This window comes from Mobula hypostoma, chromosome 5 (genome assembly GCF_963921235.1).
Source record: "Mobula hypostoma chromosome 5, sMobHyp1.1, whole genome shotgun sequence".
In the NCBI taxonomy this organism is placed as follows: Eukaryota; Metazoa; Chordata; class Chondrichthyes; order Myliobatiformes; family Myliobatidae; genus Mobula; species Mobula hypostoma.
Window position 1 is genome coordinate 166,750,136 of NC_086101.1, and position 19,848 is coordinate 166,769,983.

Below are 19,848 nucleotides of genomic sequence, written 5' to 3' on the forward strand. Positions count from 1 at the left end.
AACCATATTGATCTCAGGTTAGATAGATACGTGCAGAAAGATCTGTCCAAAAGGGCTCAATTTGTTGGAATCTGTAACCTTCCCCAATGTCCATTAAAATTCTGATAATTTTATATTCATAGTGAATTTGTAAATATTGAAGGTAATCAGATGCCGGATTTATTTGGAATTGGACATGTACACACGACAGGAGCGCTGCTTGACTGGAGCAATGGAGGTCAGATATACGCATTTCCTGCTTTTCCAGCTGTCAAAATTAATAACAGGAAATTTGGGAGGGTGGCAAATCTAACAAGCTAACCTCTGCCGGTGAACATAACTGACTCATGAGCCGCTCTTCAAGGGCAGTACAAATGAAACTTCTCCAACTTTGCTATTTTAAAGAGTGTTCAGGAAAAAAAAAGATGATGGAATGAGCTTTAAGAAGGAGAATTATAAAAGGTAAAAATTATTAAGCATTTTTCTTGTTTTCAGCAGGCAAAACAGGCAACTGACAATAAATGAGCTTGTTCTAATACACTTTGGGTCACCCTCTGTCTTAGGGATGGGCTGTGTTCACATTCCTGGTTTGGCTCTAGAATCAGAAATTAGTGAATTGGTTTTCATTAAGGGAATGAGTTAATTCCTTGGCTGGGAGTTCACAAGATGCACCAGGAAAGCTCAAAATGCAAAACCAGCCCAGGACAGATAATTCAGGTGTATAACAAACCAAGATGGACGGGTACTGCAAACTGAAAGAGATGTCATGTACCACGGGTCCTGTGCATTAAATGTCAAAGGGGAGAAAAACCTACCAAACCCCAAGGGATGAGAATTGTGGAATGTTTTTCACAGTCAGAGGAGAAGCAAGGGTAGGCATTCAAGAGGAGACTGAACAAGACTGACACTGTCTACAATGATAGCTGCCAAACTCCTGCTCATCCTCCAGAAGGTTTTTTATTGAGAAAGAAAAATTATTAACTTATCTCTCACAGGCAGCTGCCGAAGAGTTCCAATAAATTATTGACAAATTTTCAAGAGGCAATTAGGGCTCTAATTTATATATTTAAAGGTGGCCGGCTGCGATATATAAAATGTGGTCCCCTCAGATTCAGCAGTAGGATTAATCCCAGCCAGACTGGATGTAGTATGTAACAGCTAAATTGGTATAGCTGTTACATACAGTACTATAATGATAATGCAACCTATAATCTGTCACCTAGATATTCCAACTTTTGAGGAATTTCATCTGATTAATTTGCCATGGGCATCTTTTGTTAGCTTATCTCTCTGGAAATAACCTCCAGGGGTGATAAAAGATATTTTCTCTAATTTGGGCAAAAAAATGTTCTTAATGATGATATAAGATCTTTGTACTGTAGCTTTGATGCGGGTTTCTAATAAGTGTGAATCTTACGAGCTAATTTTATAAGTAGCTTTTGATTGATGGAATGCATAAAATACTGAGCAGAAATGGTGAGGTTATGTAAAACCAATAGGCCTTGTCGTTAAGTCCTGAATGACCTTTTCTGAAGTTTGTATAATCACACTATTATTTTTACAATATAATTACTCACACACAGAGTGACAGCAACCAACACACCAAATGCTGTGAGCTTCCTACTTTGCAGATTAAATGAGCTCCACTCAGTGCAGCGAGTGCAAGCGCACACAATGCGATCCTAGATAAGGGCTTAACTACAATAAAAAGCACATTATGTGCACTGCCCAGCACCTCTTGGCTGAAAGGAAAAGTACAACGTGTCACGTACTACTTCATGCCTGATAACTTTTCACGTTGTAAATTTTATGTGAAGTAAAGAGGAAACTGGTATTGCAAATACTGCAATTGTGTAACTACATGCTGATATGCATTGTAAAGGTCTTCTGTCTAAAATCAGACCTCAGACAATCAACCATTGATATATTTATGGAGAGTTTCAACTCCTTCATGTTAAGGTAATGGAAAAGATGGTTAAGGAGATACTACATGTTTTTTAGAAGTGGCAAGTTTTGTCATCCAATATTAGATATGTAGATGGAGAGGAGAAAACTGGGGAAAACTGGGAGACTGGGATCAATTGTCTAGTTCTAAGATGAAAGGCTAAATAGATTTCTCTCATGCTGAATTTTTCAGCGGTACTGTAACAAGGAGACAAAATACAAAGCATTAATAAAATAGTCATGTAGGGACATAAAAGCATATTGTCACTTGTGCAATAGAGAGAACAGTATAGGGGTAGATTTTGACTCTGATAGAATACAAAACGTAGTCATGAATAATTGCTCTACTTTATGCCACAATTTAATTAGAGAAGAATAAAATGGACTATCAATTTGCTGTCACCTGCATTATACCATTACATGGTTAAAACCTTAACCACTATCTGCAAAATCTGAACTAAAAGAAGTCAGAGATAACAATACAGAAGTAGCAGAAAGTCTATAAGACCTTGACATAAAAAAAAGCACACCAAAGAATTAAAATGGTTGAGAGAGGGAGAGGGAGGGAGAGAGACAGTAGTTGAGGGAGAAAGAAAGAGAGTGCTGAGAGCAAGAGAATGGTTGAGAGAGAGTGAGACGATAGAGAGAAAATTTCAAGAAGAACTTTGCCTCTGAGAAAAATTTACGATCAATAAATTCACAAACAAAAAAAAAAATCCACAAACATAACTTCAGTTTTTCCCTTGGTTCTTTGACTTTATTTTTCTCTAGCAAGGTCAAATCAGAGTCCCAAAAGCAGATGGAATATTACCTGTAAAGCTGAGCCATCACCATTCACTAGCAAAGCCACACATTTCTATTACATAATTCCTTATCTTTCTTTTTAGCTGTCAGTGGAAAGGAAGACATGTTTGAAATCTATTGCTAATCTGACATAAATACGCTATTCAGTTTAGCTACAGTGAAGTATTAACTGCCTGGTTTTGCAATCTCCCTTCCTCTTTGAACAAGTACTTGCTTTCCACTGATACCACTGGAAACAAGAACTGAGCTTATAGTTTACTTCTGGTGATCCACAATTTAACCTACATTCGTATGGTTCAGTGTGTTTCAGCCTAACTTCAGCTGTCTTTATTTTTGCCATCTATTTGGCAATGCTGTCCTATCTTGATTCTATAACTGTGCTGCTTAAAAAGTAGAATCTTCACCCTTATTGCTTGGCCGCAGTCATAAACAGCCAGCATCTAATGTTTCGCCGTAGTAACAGGCAAATTTGCATTGCACCTTTAGAATTGTTAAGTGATGGATTTTCGAAGTTATTTCTCTCAACAAGAAAGGAAGTCTTACATTTATATAGTGCCTTTCAGGCATTTGAAAGCATAGTGGCTTTGATGACAGTCAGGGCTTTAACTACAGACGCTATAATGGCTGCCAAAATTATGCACACAAAGTTCTCACAAACATGAGTGTGGTAATAATTTTATAATCTACATCGGGTAATCTATTGAAGGACTATGGGGATAATCTTTATCCTTTCCAAAATAGTCCACAGTAATTGTTGTATCCATCTATAGGATAGATGGGACCTTTGTTTACCACCTCATTTAAAAAAGCAAACATTTCATCATGCAGCATATACTAAGCCCAGCACCACAAGTATTGTTATCTGAAGGATATTTTTGTGAGAAACTTCTGGAGTGACTGCTTTATCCAGAACCTTCTAACTCAGTGAATAATCATCCAGCCTCCAGACAGTCAAATTCACTTCAAAGAAATGCTCATAAGATAAAAATATCTCTTTAGCATTTAACATTACATAAAGGCCAGTAAACCCAAATTATTTTGACTGGTACATTTGTGTGCTGTTAACGTGGCAGGGGATTGAGCTAGAAATAGGACTTGTTATAGGGGGAGGGGTAGACTTTTCTATGCTGCTTCAACATTTGCAGAATGGAGGCCTATACAAACTTTGTTTAACCTGTACAGCTGTTCGTGACTCAGAGGTGTTCAACTGTGTTACATTAGTGTTGTTAATAGACTCCATGTTAAATTAGCTGTGCAGTCGTTCAAATATTTATAAGAGTTCTTAGCATTCCACTACTGCACTGCAATATTTATTGCAGTTTGGGTTGGTATTAGGTATGTCCAGCTCAACCTCAGGAGTACTCACTCCAATTGAAGTGTCATTAAGCTAACCCTGGTGAGAACTATGTGAAATAACTACTCATAAAAATTCACATAACTAACCAATTAACCACATGGAGAGCTACTTTGAGAAGCTTTGAACTTTTGTCCTTATTCGGTCTTTATGATGACGACATTGAGATGGATTCCGTATCTGATCGAGCAGCTCAGCGTACAACAGCTAGATGTCCATAGTCTTCTCACATTTTTGCTGAAGAAACTATGGCTTTCATTGTCTGATATTTGTAATTTTTCTGGAGGATTACATCCAGTGAATTAGCCAAAGCTTGCAAGTTGTGTTAATCACATGTATCAGGCTGGCATCACTGGTGTTCAAATCACAAGGTAATCTTCATCTCTACCTTCCTTATGTTGCTTCTGTGCTTTAGCTGCTCATGAGCAGATCCAAGACAGCCACACCAACATCAACAGCTCTGTTTATACTATGCCAGAGCACAAAAAGAGTTTACTTGGCTCAGTCATTCCATACTGCTAGTTATGGCCCATTTAACTCTTCTCTCATTTCTCCTCAGCCAAATCCAGCTGCAGTGGCCTTTCATCCCCTTTCTCCCTCATGTATATATCTACCTTCCCCATAAGTATAAAAATAACTCGGTGGAAGGGGTCAGAGGGAGTAGAGGGATGTTTACCAGATTGGAGGCTTATGACCAGTTGTATCTCTCTAATTTTGAATCCAACACCTCTACCAATAAACCCAAGAACTCAGTATACTCTCATACTGGCATTATTAACTTGCATTGTTGCTTTTAGTAGTTTCTGCATTTATAGTCTTTGATCACTTGACTCCTTTGCCTTACCTAGCTTATTAGTTTTGAAGAATAATATGATCGCCTTGCTTTACTTTTGAAAACATAACACCTCTTCCTATTCTGAGCTGAAGCTGACTTGGTAAGTACTCGAACTCTGGTCAAGTTTATTGCTGTGCTGCAATTTGTTGTAGTTCTTGTTGGTATAGATTGCTCCTCAATTTCATGTCATCTGGAAATAGGAAGTGTCTTTATAGCTGCAACGTCCACAGCATTACCAGCAATGGTTGCTCCACAACCATTCCTTACAGAGACTGGCTTTCCATAAAGTTAGAACAGGGGTCCCCAGCCTGCGGTCCGTGGACACCTTGCCTAATGGTATTCATCCATTTCAAACAGAAGGTTGGGAACCCCAGGGTTAGTGGAACAGAGCACAGAAATGGGGCTGTTGGTTCAACTCATCCACGCCAACCAATGTGCCACCCTAAGATGGTTCCATTAGCATTCACCATTCCAAATAACATCAAATTACATCTATCAGTCATCTTTCTTCTGATTATGAACTATGTGGAAATTTATGAAAGAACACTTGGAATTATAGATAAATTACATCTACCACTTTATCTACTCTCCTTGGTATCTCTTTAAAAACATCCAGCTTTGAGGAGATCTTCAAAAGGCAGTGCCTCAAAATGGTGTCATCCATCATTAAGGACCCCTATCACCAGAACATGCCCTCTTCTCATTGCTACATCAGGAGGCGGCACAGGAGCCTGAAGACACACACACAGTGTTTTATAAACAGTTTCTTTCCCTCTGCCACCAGATTTCTATATGGACAATGAACCAACCCATGAAGACTATCTCACTATTTTTTTGGGTCTCTGTTTTAATCTAAATTTTAGTCTGTATACTTATTGTAATTTATAGATCTTTCATGTATTTCACTGTACTGCGGCAGCAAAACAACAAATTTTATCACATACGCCAGTCATATTGAACCTGATTCTGATTCTGATTCCGACATTCAGATTTTTCTTTTTGTAACTATGCACTATTGTTCAGTACTCTGCAAAAAGCAAGGAGATAATGCTGAGCCTTTATAAGACACTAGTCAGGCCACACTTAGAGTATTGTCAACAGTTTTGGGCCCCATATCTCAGAAGGGATGAGTTGTCATTAGACAGAATCCAGAGGAGGTTCACGAGGATGATTCTGGGAATGAAGGGGTTAATATGAGGAGTGTTTGGCAGCTTTTACGTATACCCGGTTTGCCTGAAAATACAGAAACCGGTGAGCCACTTAAGTTTTTTTCGAACATGTTATATTCACTTTTTGGTGACATTCTCGAAGCTTGTCCAATATTGGACAGAGCCCACTGAATTCGATGTTTTAAACCATCAGTCGAAATTAAATCACTAGCCGAAATTAAACCACGTCCTGTAATTCTCTGTTTGCATTATTTTTCAACCAAAGAAGTTATTCTTCGGAATGCAAGGAAAAGGGATAAGTTAATCTCTAATGAATTTTTTTTAGCCAGAGAGTAGTAAATCTGCAGACTGCTCTGCCATAGACTGGGGTGAAGGCAACGTCCATGCATATATTTAAGGCAGAGGTTGATCAGTCAGGGCATCAAAGGATATGGTGAGAAGGCAGGTGTATGGGGTTGAGTGGGATCTGGGATCAGCCATGATGGAATGGCGGAGCAGACTCGATGGGCTGAATGGCCTAATTCTGCTCCTATGTCTTATGGTCTTATGTCCTAAAAGTCTTAGGCACATATACAGTATATTGCTAGGATGCCTGAGATTTTTGCACAGTACTGTAATTGTCATTGTGGAGTGGAGAATGAGGTTGTAAATCTGGAGGGAGCAAAGGATGTTGGAATTGGTGAGGGTGGAGCGTCACAGGAGGGTTGTGGAACAGCAGGCAGAGAAGGAGTGTCAGGGTCAGGGAGTGACGCGGGTGCAGACACACCCAGCCCTGAGTCACCAGGCAAGGTCATTTGATTCCAAACAATTGGTTTATTGATCATCACAGAATGTCTCTCTGGTGCTTCCCTCTCCCTCCCCTCTCCCTCCCCCTTCTCACTCTCAGTCTACAATAGAGGCCCATATCAGAATCAGATTTATCAGCACTCGCATGACATGAGATTTGTTTTTTTATGTGGCAGCAGTATAACACTGTACGATAAAAATAATTACTACAGTACTGTGCAACAGTCTTAGGCACCCCAGCTATATATATGTGCCTAAGACTTTAGTACAGTGCCTTATATCTCGTCAATAAAAGTGAAAATCATGGCCTATGTTAATTTTTGCAGTACATCAAAAATCACTGAAAAAAATAAGGAGGTCTTTAGTAGCCTATATTGTTTTTAAATATATGTCATACAATTGTTGAAGGAAGTTCATGGTCCAATAGTTCACGTAATTTAATCTCAGAGTCGTAGAATTATATAACACAGAAAAAGGTCGTTTGGCCCACTTTGCACCATTCATTTCTTTAAAGTTAACGTACAGCTTCAAGCAAAAGTCAAGATTTTATATATTTTATTGTATATTAATTTACCTTTAATAAAAATCCTGAATTTGGTGCAACTTAAACGGCATCCCAGCTGGTATAAAATCAATAAACTCTTTACAGAGTTACGCTCTATGTGGCAAGATAATATTGAAAAATGACTTGGGCCGTGCTTTATTTGTACTGAACATAATTTCAACCGCTTCAAAGAGCATCGTGCTTCATAATGGCATTCTTCTCATTTGTTACCAAGTAGTCAGTTCACTTATACTTTACGTTACACAATAAGGTGATTATTACTTAGCATGTAGTAAACTGAAAGTTATATGCTAGTGAAGGCCCACTGTTGATCCCTATAGACAAGCTCTTAAAGTCTTAACCCTTTCTTGCTGCTTACAATCACACCTGCTTAAGATGTTGCCCAACAGCTGGTTTTTAGAACAGAAATCAATTCAGTCTGTTTTAATTAATGTCATTTATTAATTTATTATCCTTAAATTTCAAAATATCAAGAGGACCTCTTCCACTCGCTTATGTCTGGCTGCTCATGCAATGCTACATTGTACCTTTTTATTTACCTGTACACGTGCTGTGAATGCCTTTCGAGATGGTCGCATTTCTTGTTCCAGAGACAAAGAGGCAGCTAAGAGTGAATAACTTTGGTGGGTGATGTATGTAGACTAGACTCAGTAGGGATGGTATATCTTCTTCCCTCGTTGGACATTAACGAAAAATAAATCTATGCATAAATTCATTAGTTTCACAATCTCCAAAGTTCAAAGTAAGTTTATTATCAATGTAGTGCTATGTCAACCTGATATTGATTTTCTTGCAGGCATTTGCAGCAGAACAGAGAAATACAATAGAATCTATGAAAAACTACACACAAAGACTGACAAACATCTGATGTGCCAAAGAAGACAAATTGTGCAAATACAAAGAAAACAAATAATGACAAACACAGAAAGTCTGCAGATGTTGGAAATCAAAAGCAACACACAGAAAATATTGGAGGAACTCAGCAGGTCAGGCAGCATCTATGGAAATGCATAAACAGTTGACGTTTCAGGTCTAGATCTTTCTTCAGGACTGGAAAGGAAGGGGGAAGACTCCTGAATTAAAAAGATTAGGGGAGGGGAAGGTGGACTAGATGAAGCCAGGTGGGTGGGAAAGGTAAAGGACTGGAGAGGAAAGAACCTGATAGGAGAGGAGAGTGGCCAATAGGGAAAAGGGAAGGGAGGAGGTGTACTGGGGAAGGGATAGGGAGGTGAGTGGGGAATAGAAGAGGGGAAGGGGAGGGAATTTGTTTTTACCAGAAGGAGAAATCGAAAGGTTGGAGGCTACCCAGGTGGAATATAAGGCGTTTCTCCTCCACCCTGAGGGTGGTTTCATCATGGCCCAAAAGGCCATAGACCAACATGTCAGAGCCGGAACAGGAATTGGAATTCAAATTTTTGGCTCCTGGGAAGTTCTGCTTTTGATGGATGGAGTGGAGGTGCTCGACAAAGCAGTCCCCCAATTTACGACGGGTCTCTCTAGTGCAGAGGAGACATAGGCAATCCCAGCCGATTCACAGGTGTAGTGTTGCCTCACCTGCTAGGACTGTTTGCCCCCTAAATGGAGGTGAGGAAGGAAGTGAATGGGCAGGTGTAGCACTTTGGTTGCTTTCAGAATAAATAGCGTGAGGGAGATTAGTTGGGGTGGGGGAAGAATAGAAAAGGAAATCGTGGAGGGAGCGATCCCTGTGGAAAGTGGAGTGGGGGGAGATAAAGATACGTCTGGTGGTTGGATCCCTTTGGAGATGGCAGAAGTTGCAGTGAATTACGTGTTGGATGCGGAGGCTCGTCGCCTGGTAGGTAAAGATGAGAGGAGTTCTATTACTGTAAAGGCAGTGGGAAGATGGTGTGAGCGTGGATGTTTGGGAAATGGAGGAGATGCAGGTGAGGGCAACATCAATAGCAGAGGAAGGGAAACCCCATGCTTTGAAGAAGAGGACATCTTTAATGCCCCGGAAAGGAAAGCCACATACTGGGAACAGATGTGGTGGAGAAAAGGGAATTGAGAAAAGGGAATAGCATTATTACGGGAGACAGGTTGGTCAGAAGTATAGAGGCCAAGATAGCCGTGGGAATCAGTAGGTTTATCAATTTAAGGGAATTTAATGGCAGGGTGGAAATTAGCGGCGAAGTTGATGAAATTGACAAGCTCAGCATGGGTGCATGAAGCAGCACCAGAGCAGTTGCCAACGTAGCAGAGGAAGATTTGGTGAGCATTACTGGCTAAGGCTTGGAACATGGACTGTTCTACGTAGCCAACAAAAAGCAGGTATAGCCGGGGTCCATTCGAGTGCTCATGGCTACCCCTCAAGTCTGGAGAAGGTGGGAGGAGCCGAAGGAAAATTTGTTGAGGGTGAGAACCAGTTCTGCCAGCGAGAGGAGGGTGGTGGTGGAGGGGAACTGGTTAGTTGTTTTATTGAGAAAGAAGCAGAGAGTTTTAAGGCATTCTTGATGGTGGATAGAAGTGTATAGGGACTGGACATCCATGGTGAAAATGAGGTGGTCAGGGCCAGGGAATAGAAAATTAGTGAGGAGACTGAGAGCATATGAAGTGTCGTGGATGTAGGTGGGAAGAGGCTTAACCAAGGGGGATAGAACAGAATAACAGAGTCGAGGAATGAGGACTTGAGCTCAGTGGGGCAGGAGCAGTCAGAGACAATGAGCAAACCGGACAGTCAGGTTTGTGGATCTTGGGTAGGAGGTGGAAACAGCCAGAGCAAGGCAAAGAAACTATGAGCCTGGATGGGAGTTCTCCAGGGTTAACGAGGTCAGTGATGGTGTCAGAGGCAGTGGGCTGATGGTCTGGACTGGGGTCCTCTTCAAGGGGTAAGTATGAGCAGGTGCCTGAGAGCTGCTGTCTGGCCTCAGCAAGGTAAATAAATAATACTGAGAACATGAGCTTTAGAAAGGTCGTGAAACCATGTCAGTGTTGAGGTGCGAGACTCAGAAGCTTGATTTTTAAAGGATAATAACTGCCCCGAACCTGCTGACAGTTGGCATTTTAATCTTCCCAATCACCTCATATCTTCAGAACCAACAGCTGACACTCTCCTGCCGAAACACCTTTGACCTTTAAGTCTGCAATTCCCCTCAAGGCCTGCCCTGCGCAGAGACCGAGAAATGAACCTTTTTCTCACCTCCCTCGGCCCCACACCACCATGACACCTGCCTACCTGACCTGAAATGCTCACCCTCCTTGCTTTCGATCACACATCCTGCATAGCCAGGTGAAAGGAGATAAGGACTTTGTGTGTGTGAAGCCTGCAAAGCTTGTTACTGTATCCCGTACACAGTACCTTGGGCCACATGCATAGTATAATTTTGCAGCTATAGTCACTTACCATATATAAAACATGATTAGGCTCCCTGTGCACATTTAACCCAATTCATGCCCAGACCTTAGGTTTGTATCTTATCACAACAGAAAGACAATCGACTGCCTCTCACTTCCCTTCACCAGAGGGGTCAGACAATCAGAGTGGCAAGGATTTTCATCACATTTCAGTTTTTTCCTCTTTGTTCCAATCTGCCTTTTACCAATCTTGCCTGTGATTGCACTGTTTGCTAGCAGTTTGGCTCCTATGCCATCCATGCACAAGGCTCTGTTTTGGGCCTGCATTCTGACGTGACTTGATGCTCTCAGTATTTACATACCATCCTCTATGCAATGATGAGGATAACCGCGATTCTAAAACTCAGCGGTGAATGCACCTTTAATAAACCAATTAAAACATAAAACTATTGAAATGACGCCTGGTTTTTGCACACCTCCATTTTATGTGGTAAGGTCAGAGAACCTGTTCTGGGCCCGTTAGGTTTTGGCAGGGTGCACTTTGGTTCAAACTCCCCATTGCTACCTCTCTCCATGTCATCACACTTCTGGTCCTTTCAGCAACACTTACTGTCAGTACCTTTTCACATAACTGTAACTTCTCTACCATTTTTCTGCAGCAGGAAGCAGTGATTAGAAGCTGTGCAATATGTTCACATTTTTTACTGTGCATGTGGTTGTCAGTGTTCCTTTAAATAAATGAATATATAACAGTGGGAATTAGCCTGATGCTTAAATAGAATATTGTTACCGGCAACAAAGAAGAGTTAGTTGAAGAAATGGTAAAAAAAAATCTGTTTTGAACATTAAAGTACAGGAAACTGTGAGCACCCTTAAAATACTTACCATAATAAATGATAAAATGTAGATAAATCTTTCTTGTAAATCTAGCCGATACTAGTTGATGATTCGCAGAATTCACGGGCACCAAATATTTCTGTTTCAATTTTACCAACAATGCCTACAAAGTGAATAAGGATTATCGAGATATTATTTGCAAGATAAATTTACTGTCTTACCAACGACTTGAATGCAATGTAAAACATGTATTTTAGTATTGCATTTTGGTATTCTTCAGCATTTGTGTGGAACTGAAACAGAACAGTGACTGGTAAACACATTTTTAAATTGAATTGAAAAATTAACATTGTGACTACCTGAATGTGAACCGAGGGGAAGTTTGTCTGAGTTCTACCCAAGGTTGGTAACAACCACAAACAAACAGAAATGTGAGATACTGGATAAAGATCGTCCACTGTCCTCTCCTATCAAATTCCTGCTTCTTCAGCCTTTTGCCTCTTCCACCTATCACCTCCCACCTTCTTACTTCATCCCTCCCTCCCTCCCTCCCCCACCCAACCATATTCCCCTTCACTTGGTTTCACATATCACCTACCAGTTTGTATTGCTTCCCCTCCTCCCACCATCTCATTCAGACTGCTTTCCCCTTCCTCTTCAGATGAAGGTTCTTGGCCTGAAACGTCAACTCTTTATTCCTTTCCATAGATCCTGCCTGACCTGCTGAGTTCCTCCAGCATTTTTTGTGTGTTACACTGGATAAGGATCATCAGAGTCAAATTATCTATCCTTAGCTTAAAAATAGGGTCAAAATCAATTTCTGATGTAATCCTTTTTCATGCTTTTTAGCACATAGATTTCCTCCTTTTCACCGATAACTGGTTTGATCCTCTGTAGGCAGGTAGCAACAAATGCCAACCACAGACCTCTATTAAAAAGAAAATATATTACTCAGAAGGTATAAGAGTGAATGTATATGAAATTCTCCATTCTCTTTCCTCCAGCACTAATACACAACTAAAATTAACACTGAATTAAATTTTAGAGATGAAGGTGTAATTGGAATATAACTCACAAATGTGGCGTGCACTGACATTGAATCTTTGACATTCGGTTTGACAAGGTTGCCCCGCCAAGTTCAGAAGCAAAAATAGGAGCAGACAGAATTGGCGATACTTCTGCGATGGGAGCTGATGGCTGAGTAGGAAGATGAGGCAGAGAGAAGGGATAAAGGGAATCATTTCAAATCTGATAAATGAAGCATCTCACGAATCTCAGAATCAGAACTGGGTTTAGTATCATCGGCATATGTCGTGGAATTTGTTAACTTTGTGGCAGCAGTACAATGCAATACATGATAAATAAAGGAAAAAAGATGAATTACAGTAAGTATATATACGTATATCAAATAGTTAAAAACAACAATCAGTGCAAGAACAGAAATAAAGAGTAGTGTGGTAGTGTTCATTCAGGAATCGGACGGCAGAGGGGAAGAAGCTGTTCCTGAATCGCTGAGTGTGTGCCTTCAGGCTTCTGTACCTCCTACCTGATGGTAACAGTGAGAAAAGGGCATGCCCTGGATAATGGGGAGTCTTAATGATGGATGCCATCTTTCTGAGGCACTGCTCCTTGAAAATATCTTGGATACTACAGACCATGATGGAGCTGACTAATCTTACAACAATCAGAAGACTATAAGATATAGGAGCCATTTGACCCATCGTGTCTGCTCCACCATTCAATCCTGACTGATCCTTTCTTTTTCCCCTCCTCAGCCCCACTCCCCAGCCTTCTCCCTGTAACCTCTGATGCTGTGTCCAATCAAGAACCTATCAATCTCCACCTTAAATACACCCAAAGACCTGGCCTCCACAGCTGCCTGTGATAACAAAATCCACAAATTCACCACACTCTGGCTAAAGAAATTTCTCTGCATCTCTGCTTTAAATAGACAACCCTCTATACTGAGGTTGTGCCCTCTTGTCCTAGCCTACCCCACCATGGGAAGCATCCTTTCCACATCTACTCTGTCTAGGCCTTTTAACATTTGAAAGGTTTCAATGGGATTCTCCCCTCATCCTTCTAAATTCCAGTAAGTACAGGCCCAGAGCCACTAACCATTCCTCATATGATAACCTTTTCATTCCCGGAAGCATCCTTGTGAACCTCCACTGACCCCTCTCCAATGCTAGTACATCTGTTCTTAGATAAGTAGCCCAAAATTGTTCACAATACTTAAGGTAAGGTCTCAGCAGTGCCTTATAAATCCTCAGCACCAGATCTCTGCTGTTATATTCTAGACCCTTGAAATGAATCCTAACATTACATTTGCTTTCCTCACCACCAACTCAACCTGCAAGTTAACCTTTAGGGTGTACTGCACAAGGACTCCCAAGTCCCTTTGCATCTCAGATTTTTGGATTTTCTCCGCATTTAGAAAATAGTCTCTGCGTTTATTTCTTCTAGCAAAGTGCATGACCATGCACTTTCCAACTCACAAGGATTCAACATCTTCCGATCTTATGTCACATCTTTCTGATGATTTGATGCCATTCTTTACAATCTGTACAGGATCCTCAGATCTTAACATGATATCATACCCAGGTATTGCATGAGGGTGACACGGCTGCGATTAGTGCACTGTTTCAAAGCATTAGTGATCCCGATCGGAGTTCAATTCCCACCGCTGCCTGTAAGGAGCGTTCTCCCCGTGACCGCATGGTTTCCTTCAGGTGATCTGGTTTCCTCTGCCATTCCAAAGGTGTACGGTCAGGGTTAGTGAATTGTGGTGCAAGCAACGCATTTCACTGTATGTTTCGATGTTTTAATGTACATGTGACAGACAAAGCTGGTCTCTGTCATTATCATAATTGCACACTTAAACTTGCAGAATGTGGAGAACTTTTTCCCAGAAATAGCAACGGAATACTGGAAATCTCTCCTGCATAAGATTGTGGATGCCAGGTTGAGGGAGATGTTTAGTCAGAGTTTGATAGATATTTGCTGCAGTAGCAAGAGATTTTGAACAGTGGTAGGTAAATGGAATTGAAGCACAGATCAGCAATAGTCTAATTGAATAATAAAATGAGCCTTAAGTGGCTGCATGCTGAAGACTTTCTCTTATGTAGATGTGCTTTCTCTTTGGGCTGGCTTGCAATTTCATTTGATAATCTGCCAATTGACTGGAAATATTGTTTTTAAGGCTCCCTCCAGAACAAGAAAGGGAAGTTCTGTCATGTTGATGTATCAACCTTTGCTTTTGAGTTTGTTCCATTGATGGTAGCTCATCCAACTTGGCAAGTAGGTGGTTCGGATGGAGCTCTTTGTTTGGACATCCTACCAAATCACTAATGTCCTTCCTGAAGAAAGTGGCCTTAAAGTTATAAAAATATTATCTAGTAGAATAATTTACAACCAAATCTACCATTGAGCTGGTGACATATGTTTATCAGGAAGGACTAGGCAGTTTTGAGCTCTTTTCTCTGAAGAAAGAGAAAGCTGAGGGATGATCTAGCAGTCATCAGCAATAGTGATCACAAAATCTTTAAGGGACAGGAGCCCGTCTGTGAGGGTTGGTGATAGAACAATCCCATCAGTCTTACTCCACACTACGGACCATTAAATTATTTCTCTTCGAGTGCTGATTCACTGGCTGTGCTTCCATCACAGCTGAATGAGTTTCAGATCAAAATGGAGCATGGACAGCCAGGCGTACAGACCCAAGTGAAAGTAGCAATCGATGGTGGGGTTGGTCGGGGGTTGCGGCTGAGGAAGTAAAATGAGGCTCTGAACTGAGGTCATTTGCTTTATAGGCAGTGGTAGGAGTCAGAGAGGGTAGTGATAGAAGTTTGTTTTTCAGATTAGAGGCCTGTGGCCAGTGGGGTGCTGCAGGGATCAATGCTGGGTCCTCATTTGCCACCTACGTGAATAATTTGGGTGAGAAGGTAACTGGTATTATCCGTAAGTTTGCAGATTGCAATTGGTGGCATAGTAGATAGTGAAGAAGGCTATCATATTCCTTCAGATCTCTCTCCACTTCACTGTTGTCCTTAAGTATTGGGATGATATTTTCTTTCTATATAGTGCTTATAATATATGCAATATCATGTAGGCTTCCATCCTATTCTTGTTGACTTCACAGCGTGTTTCCAATATTAATAGGCTCTTCACAGGGCGCCGAGATCAGTAAGCTCCCCATAAACACAAGAGATTTTGCAGATACTGGAAATCCAGAGCAACACACACAAAATGTTGGAGGAACTCAGAAGGTCAGACAGTATCTATGGAGAGGAATGAACAGTTGATGTTTTGGGCCTAGACCCTTTAACAGGACTGGAAAGGAAAGGGGAAAAAGCCTAAATAAGAAAATGAGAGGAGAGGAAGGAATACAAACTGGCGGGTGATAGGAGAAAACCAGGTGAAGGAGAAGGTAGTTGGGTGGGGGAGGAGGAGGTGAAGTAAGAAGATGGGAGGTGATAGGTGTAAGGTATAAAGGGTTGAAGAAGAAGGAGGAATCTGATTGGAGAGGACAGTGGACCATAGATGAAAGGGAAGGAGGAGAGGCAACAGAGGGAGGTGATGGGCAAGTGAGGAGAAGAGAAGGGGCAAGAAGGGAGAGAGTTTTGGGAATGTTAAAAGAGAGGAGGGAGTAGAGGGGAGTAGGCTCTTCCATTGTTTACACCCTAACAGTCTGGACATACTGTGTAACTGAATCTTTAGGACAACAGTAAATGGGTTCTAAACTTATAGGGTGAAGTTGAACATTAGGGACGTATCCACCTGGAGTCTGGCTCTGCTTGATAGTTGTCCTTTTCTGTCGATACAGGTAGGCATCTTCACTGAAGTAGTGGATGTTAGTGAGGTTTCAGGGAAGGAGGCATTGTGGATAAACGGTACATTCAACAATATAAGGGAGGGAAATTTGGAAGACAGGATTGCACTAATCCTTGGCTATAGTAGACATGTCTGGTCAGATACAGAATGGGGTTAAATTACAGAGAAAAAAAACATTAGAAGTCAACAATATAACCAGTTAACAATTCTCTTTAAAGTTAGTGATATGGCAAAGTGGACTCTTATATTACACCAGTGCTGCCTTAACCACAGTATTCTCTAGTGGTGCAGTTCTTCAGGAAAAGAGTTCAGCATGGGTGAGTGTGCCTTTTCATCTTTTGCATTTTGCACAATATGTGTTACCCAGAAAATAGCAGCCAAATTTACTGAAGACAAAATAAAGAGCATTTCTTGTAGAAGAGGATTGTTCCACACAGTTGTAACACGAAGCTCTGATGCTTTCTGAATACAAATGATTCTCCCTCTAGGTAGTGCTTTCAAAAAAACACACACACAGATTTTGTCAAATCTGGCCTAATTTCACACTCAAGAATCGAAGTCAGTGCAGGAGCAAGTACCCACCTCCACCCTACCTATCAATTAAATCCAGATTTTCACAGAACCGGAAAGAGATAACCACATTGCTAGTCAGAATTTGGGCCTAACTGCTATTTTTGTAGGGTGTTGTTGGAGTGGTTGGTTCAGCAAATGATACATCCTGTTTCAAGTGAATGCTTCACCGTAACAGTATGGAGCAAATGGCTCTGTACATCTGCAATGCTACTCACAGTTCTGAGTACATAACAATATGAATTGTTCCCTCCCCTGGATATAATCCAGCATGAGATGCTACACCAGACAAGCCAGCTGAAAACTTGCATTTCTCACAATATAAATGAGAACAAGAGTAGGTCTCAAACTTCCAAACCACACTGACATCCTGTGAGCTGTGAACTGTTACACCTCTAAGCTGGTGAACTGACTCAATTGTGAGCTGTGGTGATGAATCACTAAAAATGGTCTGGGAAGCCAATGTTTAAAGGGTTAATTCTCTTCATCTTCACCACCCAACCCCCCTCAAGCCACATGACGAGTAACCTGGAGTTGATAGATAACCCAGCAACATTCAAGCAATTTCTAATCAGGAACACAGGACTTGGATCAGATGTGATATATAACGGACTGACAAAGCTTTGACAGTTGAGATAAAACAGCTGCATTATGGTGTCAACTACAGTTACATTATATTGCTTTACACTATGATAAATTGATTTCTATCCTCCCAGCCCTACCTACTGAGCTGACATTTAAACATGTATCCTTTTATTCTTTCTCAGATACAACAATGGTATTCTCACCAGTAAATACCATAAAGGGAATTAGAACGACAGACAGAAATTACAAAAAAATAGACAATTTATAATTCTTTTTGTTCAAGGGGGACTCTTGGGCTCTGAAAGTCTCCATTACCATCAAGGAGTACCAAGATATTGAGAATATTTCAACAATGATCTTGTTCATTTTAGGTACATTTTGTCTGCAACTTTTTCAAGGTTACGTTCTTGATGGGTAAGCTCAGTGAATATAAAGGGCTACTTTTGGTTTGAACTCTCAGGAATCAAGATAACCAGAATCCAGATTGAGGGATGTATGGTGTTATTATTTCAAAGGACCTGTTCTGGGCCCTTTACAACTTACGAAGAAATTCAGAAGAAATCCTAATTTCCTTAGGATTTTGCGAAGATTCGACATGACATCTAAAACTTTGACAAACTTCTAAAGGTGTGTAGTGGGGAGTACATTGACTGGCTGTGTCGCAGCCTGGTATGGAAACACCAATGCCCTTGAATAGAAAATCCTACAAAAAGTAGTGGGTATGGTCCAGTCCATTATGAGTAAAGACTTCCCCACCATGGAGCCCATCTATCGAAATGTTGTAGAAGGAAAGCAGTATCTATCATTAGGGGCCACCACCACCTAGGACATGTTCTCTTCTCATTGCTGCCATCAGGAAGAAGGTACAGGAGCCTCAGGATTCACACTACTAGACTCAGGAACAGTTATTACCCTCCCCCCAACCATCAGGCTCTTGAATTAAAGGGGATAACTTCACTCAACTTCACTTGCCTTATCATTGAAATGTTCTCACAACCTATGGACCCACTTTCCAGGACTCTTCATCTCATATTCTTGAATATAAATATAAAAGATATGTGAATATATAAATAAATATTGCTTATTTATTTACTGTTATTGTTTCTTTTTACTTTTTTTTTGTTTTTGCACAGTTTTGTTGACATTTGCACACGGATTGAGCACCCAAGCTCATATGGTCTTTCACTGATTCTGTTATGGTTATTATACTATTATGGATTTATTGATTATACCACAAGAAAATGAATCTTGGGGTTGTACGTAGTGACATATATGTACTTTGATAATAAATTTACTTTGAACTTTGAACAATCAATTGTGCAACTATCATTGTTAATGCAAACAACTGCATGCAATCAAACTTCTCTACATAATCCATGTCTATTTAATATATGACAAGGTGACCATTTTCTAAGTATTTTCTGAGAAGATAATATGATATTTAATTGTTTTTATGCCTAGTGCATTGGAATTTTCATGACTGTGCATTTGGTCTATTTCTTTGGTAGAACCTTCTTGTGTCATGCTCGCCTCTTGGGAATAAAAATATGTTTGGGATGGCAATCCAGCAGTTAGATGACCTGTAGATAAAGATTGTTAGATTTCTGAAACCATCTTATTCAGGTCTCACAGAATATCTAAATTGCCAAAGGGCTATAATTAAAGGTTAAACACCAATTAAAGGACCTCTGAGGGAGACTTGTGAGTGATGAGTGGACAGGTTGAGATCTAGTCAGCGCAGATTTCTTCAGCTGTCCCATTTTGATTAACACTTTGGGGTCACCATGACGACCATCAATTACCAATACTGTCATGTTCTTCGACAATCAAACTTCCACCGATGACACATTTAGCATTGCACATCCATTTCATCGGACTGAGCAGAAGCCATCCAGCCACAAAAAAGAAGGAAACGTTTGTTGGATGTTGAAATGATTCCCAGTATTCCTAGAACCAGAGACAGCACATACAGATGGATCTGGGAAAACAATCCTAGAGGAAGAAGAAATATTGTCACCCCAAGAGGTCATGTGCAATATTGGCATCAGATCTCAGCACTACATCACCTGCCTGAGATCATGGTTTAGTTAGTTAATGTACTTATTGGAAGTACAAGATAAGATCAGCTGCAGCTGGGTTTACAGAAAATATAATCTGGTATGTGATTTCTATTGTGCTATATTCAGGCCTGCTAAGTAATTTATTGCTTGTTGCAAGTTAAACAAATGTAAAACAACTAATGTTCAGTTTGACCTTTGTTAATACGTGTGCCAATTAT